Raw genomic sequence first — 6,372 nt, forward strand, 5'->3', positions numbered from 1 at the left:
GACTTTTTTTTCAATTTTTTTTTCTCTTTCCTTTTGGCTTGTTTAGCTGAAAATGTTTCTGCTCTTTCACCTTCCAAACAGCAACACAAGCAATGTTGCAGAGCTTTGAATTTCTGGTAAAATTCCCTTTTACTACACAGTAGAAATACAGAGATTCACAGAGGAGGACAGCTACAAGTTCCAAAAGTCCATCCTTTTCTCATTAACTGCCACTTAAAGTCTGAAGACATTCATAGGAGAAAGAATAAAAACATTTTTACTTACAATTGGTTGAAATTACAGTATGTTGCCTTCTTTACTGCACACATATTTAGCAATCAAATCAATAGATCAGCAGCAAACAAACAATTGCCACCAACAGACTAAAGAGAGGGAAATAACACTGAGTAGAGAGGCAGGGCTCTCTTTGAATTCAAGGGCTGGAAGGAATGTTTGGTTAGTGCTGGATAAATAATCACCCCAGCCAAGAAATATCTGTTCAAGTGAAATAAACAAACAGGAGATGGCAAGAATAAACATTGACATCCTGGCCGTCAGTGAACTAAAATGAACGGGAATGGGCGAATTCAGTTCAGATGATTATCATATCTACTATTGTGGGCAAGAATCCCATAGAAGAAATGCAGTAGCCCTCATAGACAACAAAAGACTGGGAAAAGCTGTACTGGGATACAATCTCAAAAATGATAGAATGATTTCAATACGAATCCAAGGCAGCCCTTTCAACATCACAGTAATCCAAGTTTTTGCACCAAACACCAATGCTGAAAAGGCTGAAATTGACCAATTCTGTGAAGACTTACAACATGTTCTAGAACTGACACCAAAGAAAGATGTTCTTCTCATTATAGAGGATTGGAATGCTAATGTAGGGAGTCAAGAGATAAAAGGAAAAACAGGAAAGTTTGGCATTAGAGTTCAAAATGAAGTAGGGCAAAGGCTAATAGAGGTTTATCAGGAGAACAAGCTGGTAATCACAAAAACTCTTTTCCAACAACACAAGAGGTGACTCTACACATGGACATCACCAGATGGGCAATACCGAAATCAGATTGATTATATTCTCTGCAGCCAAAGTTGGAGAAGCTCTATACAGTCAGCAAAAACAAGACCTGGAGCTGAATGTGGCTCTGATCATCGGCTTCTTATAGCAAAATTCAAGCTTAAACTGAAGAAAGCAGGAAGCACCACTGGGCTAGTCAGGTATAATCTAAACCAAATCCCTTATGAATACACAATGGAAGTGAAGAACAGATTTAAGGAGCTCATTTTGGTGGACAGAGTGCCGAAAGAACTTTGGATGGAGTCTCGTAACATTGTACAAGAGGCAGCAACGAAAACCATCCCAAAGGAAGGAAATGCAAGAAAGCAAAGTGGCTGTCCAATGAGGCCTTAGAAATAGCAGAGAAGAGAAGGGAAACAAAATGCAAGGGAGATAGGGGAAGTTACAGAAAATTGAATGCAGACTTCCAAAGAATAGCAAGGAGAGACAAGAGGGCCTTCTTCAATGAACAGTACAAAGAAATAGAGGAAAAGAATAGAAAAGGAAAAACCAATTATCATACAATTGCACTCATTTCACACACTAGCAAGGTTATGCTCAAAATCCATGCTAACATGCGTTGGATTATGGAGAAAGCCAGACAGTTCCAGAAAAAACATCTGCTTGATTGACTACACAAAAGTCTTTGACTGTGTGGACCACAAAAAACTATGGCAAGTTCTTAAAGAAATGGAACCTTATCTATCTATATGTGCAACAGGAAGCAATAGAACTGGATATGGAACAACTGATTGGTTTAAAATTGGGAAAGGAGTATGACAAGGCTGTATATTGTCTCCCTGCTTATTTAACTTATATGCAGAATACATGATGAGAAAGTCTGGAGTGGATGAATCTCAAACTGGAATTAAAAATCCCAGAAGAAATATCAACAACCTCAGATATGCAGATGATACCACTCTGATGGCAGAAAGGAGGACTTAAAGAACCTCTTAATGAGGGTGAAAGAGGAGAGTGCAAAAATAGTCTGAAGCTGAACATAAAAGAAAAACTAAGATCATGGCCACTGGTCCCATCACCTCTTGGCCTATTTGCCTCCTGGCAAACAGAAGGCAACTAGAATATGGAGGCAGTGACAGATTTTACTTTTTTGTTCTCCATGATCACTGTAGATGGTGACAGCAGCCATGAAACCAAAAGACGCCTGCTTTTTGGGAGGAAAACAATGACAAATCTAGACAGCATCTTAAAAAGCAGAGACCTCACCTTGCCAACAAATATCCACATAGTTAAAACTATGGGTTTTCCAGTAGTGATGTATGGAAGTGAGAGCTGGACCAGAAAGAAGGCTGACCGCCAAAGAATTTATGCTTTTGAATTGTGGTGCTGGAGGAGATTCTCGAGAGTCCCCTGGACTGCAAGAACAAACCTATTCATTCTGAAGGAAATCAACCCTGAGTGCTCACTGGAAGGACAGATCATGAAGCTGAGGCTCCAAGGCTCCAATACTTTGGCCATCTGATGAGAAGACTCCCTGGAAAAGACCCTGATTTTGGGAAAGTGTGAAGGCAAGAGGAGAAGGGGACGACAGAGGACCAGATTGTTGGACAGTGTCACCGAATCTACCAACATGAATTTGACCAAACTCCAGGAGGCAGTGGAAGACAGGAGGGCCTGGCGTGCTCTGGTCCATGGGGTCATGAAGAGTTGGATACAACTTAATGAGTAAACAACAACAAAAAGCATGTGAGGTTGTAAATAAAACCTGAACAAGCAAAACATCAGCAAAAATATATGTATTCAGAAAGGTGACATCACTGCAATGCATTCACCTGGTGTATGGATTGGTTTGATAAGGCTGCCACAGCCATTCTAGATGTGGAAAGCATGTGAAAATAGGTTTGTTATAATTTTCTATTTTATCGCAAATAAATATGAGGAGAACCTGGATTATGAAGAACTGCTAGATCAAGGGCTAGGAGTCTGATTCCCTGCTATGCATTCTTGACAAGGGCTAGACTTGATCATCCATTAGGTCCCTTCCAGCTCTGCAGTTTTAAGAGTATTGTATGAACTGCTAGAATCCAACCCTGCTCAGTGGTTTAAGTCTGTGGCTGCAGAACCAGAGATTGGGTGTTTGGATCTCCACTGTTAGGGGTTAGACTTGATGACCCATAGGTTCCCTTCCAGCTCTGCAGTTCTGATGATTGTTGTTGTTGTTGTTGTTGTTGTTGTTGTTGTTGTTGTTGTTGTTGTTGTTGTTGTTGTTGTTGTTGTTGTTGTTGTTGTTGTTGTTGTCAGGTTGATCATTGACTCTTGATCTGAATTTGGGGGCAGGACCATCTTCCTTACCTGAGTTTCAAGTCTCGTCCTCTGTGTTTTCACTCAGCTTCTTTATAGATACTGCTCTATATACCACAGACAGCTGTGCTTAATTGAATGGGTGTGCTTCTCTTGTTATCACGTAGAGTCAAGCTCAGTGGCAGCAGGCCACAGTGCACATGGCACAGCTAGAAACACGGCACAGCAAAGCTGCTGTGCTATCGGTGACTATCAAATTAATTTGCAGTTTGATTTTCCATCTGACAGTGCCTTGCCTTGAACTGACATCCTCAGGGGGTGGCAGCTGTAAGTGGCCATTTGCATCAAACAATCTCCCAGTCACTTTTGATTATGAGGACCACTTTCTCTTCCCGTTAATGAATTGCTCATGTCTGTGAGATTACCACTACTCGTTTTGTTTTGGCTTAAATCATGAGTCCGTTGGGTACAGCTTTTTGCTTCCATGTTATGCAGTAATACTCAGAAGCAGGTCCTGGTAAATGAACTTAAGTCCATAGAGCTGAACACAGCAAAAGGCTAAATGCTGCACACATTTGCTCTGAAGAGCCAAGGTGGGGAGAAAGCGGGAGAGGAAATTGGGAGGTACAGATTCAAATTTCATTTCAGCCATGAAACTTGGCTGAGTGGCAAAGCCAGTCAGTCTCAGGCTAGCTTACCTCATATGGTTGTTGTGAAAAGCTTGGAGAACATTTTGGGACTAACCTTCAAGAATAAGTCAGCCAGGGCAGCCAGTAGCCCTGCTGACTGCCAGATTCTCAGACCTACCATTCAAAAAAAAAAAAAATTAGTTTTTCCACATTCTGTGGAGAACCACATATTCCACTTTGAACTCCTTGACAGAAGGCAAAAATATAAAGGCAATAATATACTGTATAGAATAAGCAAAATACCCAACTGAGATTGAGAGGATGGCTCAATATATTCCTCTAACAGGATGGGAAGCATTTTGCTCTGCTATCAGCTGAACCCACTACACTGTCTGTTTTTTGTTTTTATAAACCTGAAGAACCTGTGAATGTGGAGTCAGTTCCAATGATGGGCCCAGCATCTGCCACAGCGATAGCTCTAGGTTTTTGTTTTGTTTGTTTTTTTTCTGAAGAAGGGGGCTCTTGGGCAAACTGCTCTCATTTGGCGACCTCCCTGGATTGGACTATTCATAGTAGTCATACTGGTACAAGGATTCTGGTAATTATGTCCCAACCTCCAAAAGGAACATTTTAAAATTCTGGCATTCATTTAGCTTTCCTCCTAGGCAATGTCTACCTCTTTATTGTTGCAGAGTTTTGATTTTCTGGTTAAATTCCTCTAGCTACACAGCAGAGCAAAATACTTTCAAGTTCCCCAGAGTAGTCTGCCCCCTCATCATTAACGGGCACTTAAAGTCTCAATAACTCACTCTGAGACATTTGTAATAAAAAGAATAAAATGTTTCATTACTTACAATTGAATAGATCAAACAGCAAACTGACAAAAATGACTGCTTTCAACAACATTCAATGGATTCAAGAGCAGGAAAGGGACACAATGCAGAGAGGCAGGGCCCTCTTTGAATTCAGAGGCAGGGAAGGAATAATTGGTTAGTGCTGATTAGACTGACAGTCACCCCAGCTCAGAAAGGTTCCTGTCAGCCAAACCTACTAAAGGCTGCACAAGAGGTTGTAAAAACTCCAGGAGTTACCTGGGGTGGAAGACAAAGAAAATGGAGGGAGCTGGTCCTTCTTGCTCCCATCACTGCACTTTCAGTTCCTCAAACAGGGCAGCCCTCCAAAGGAAAAGGAGTATCATGAAAGCCTAGGAGCTTGAGAGTCTGGCACAGGGCCTCCTGCTGAGCAACAGGCCATTGTTGTTGTTGTTTAGTCATTGTGTCTGACTCTTCGTGACCCCATGGACTAGAGCACGCCAGGCCATTCTGTCTTCCACTGCCTCCCAGATTTTGGTCAAATTCATGGTAGCTTTGATGACACTGTCCAACCATGTCGTCCTCTGTCGTCCCCTTCTCCTCTTGCCTTCACACTTTCCCAACACCAGGGTTTTTTCCAGGGAATTTTCTCTTCTCATCAGATGGCCAAAGTACTGGAGCCTCAGCTTCAGGATCTGTTCTTCCAGTGAGCACTTGGGGTTGATTTCCTTCAAAATGGATAGGTTTATCTCCTTGCAGCCCAGGTGACTCTCAAGAGCCTCCTCCAGCACCACAGTTCAAAAGCATCAGTTCTTTGGTAGTCAGCCTTCTTTATGGTCTAGCTCTCACTTCCATACATCACTACTGGAAGCCGCCTAGAGTGGTCGCATAGACCAGATGGGCGGGATAAAAATCAAATAAATAAATAAATAAAATACTGGGAAAAAAACATAGCTTTGACTATGCGGACCTTTGTCGGCAAGGTGAGGTCTCTGCTTTTTAAGATGCTGTCTAGGTTTGTCATCGCTTTCCTCTCAAGAAGCAGGCATCTTTTAGTTTCATGGCTGCTGTCTCCACCTGCAGTTATCATGGAGCCCAAGAAAGTAAAATCTGTCACTTCCTCCATATTCTATTTGCCTTCTATTTGCCAGGGGGCAAATAGGCCAGGAGGTGATGGGACCAGTGGCCATGATCTTAGGGGTTTTTTTTTTATGTTGAGCTTCAGACCATTTTGTGCACTCTCCTCTTTCACCCTCATTAAGAGGTTCTTTAAGTCCTCCTCCCTTTCTGCCATCAGAGTTGTATCATCTGCATATCTGAGGTTGCTGATATTTCTTCTGAGATTTTTAATTCCGGCTTGGGATTCATCCACTCCAGCCTTTTGCATGATGTATTCTACATATAAGTTATCGTATTTTTCGCTCCATAAGACACATTTGACGATAAGACGCAGCTAATTATGGAGCGAAAAATATGGTACATTGTAGGCAAAAAGGCAGGGGAAAAGGAAGGCAGATTCAAATTTCCCACCCTTTCCCCTGCCTTTTTGCCTTCACGGCAGCGGGGACTATCAGGAGGTCTCCAATGGCTTCCCCCAAGCCATCAGAGACCTCCTGGTGGTCCCTCA

At 42.2% G+C, this 6,372-nt stretch overlaps 1 long non-coding RNA gene across 1 annotated transcript in view; it reads right to left on the reverse strand.

The window, feature by feature from the left end:
* The window catches only part of LOC110076218 (uncharacterized), a 60,304-nt gene extending 59,616 nt beyond the window's left edge, over positions 1–688 (reverse strand). Inside the window, exon 1 of the long non-coding RNA XR_012088452.2 lies at positions 265–688. This is a non-coding gene — a long non-coding RNA (uncharacterized LOC110076218). The remainder of the gene's footprint in view (positions 1–264) is intronic.
* Between the last annotated feature and the right edge of the window lie 5,684 nt (positions 689–6,372).

The sequence above is a fragment of the Pogona vitticeps genome, chromosome 6, assembly GCF_051106095.1.
Source record: "Pogona vitticeps strain Pit_001003342236 chromosome 6, PviZW2.1, whole genome shotgun sequence".
NCBI lineage: Eukaryota > Metazoa > Chordata > Lepidosauria > Squamata > Agamidae > Pogona > Pogona vitticeps.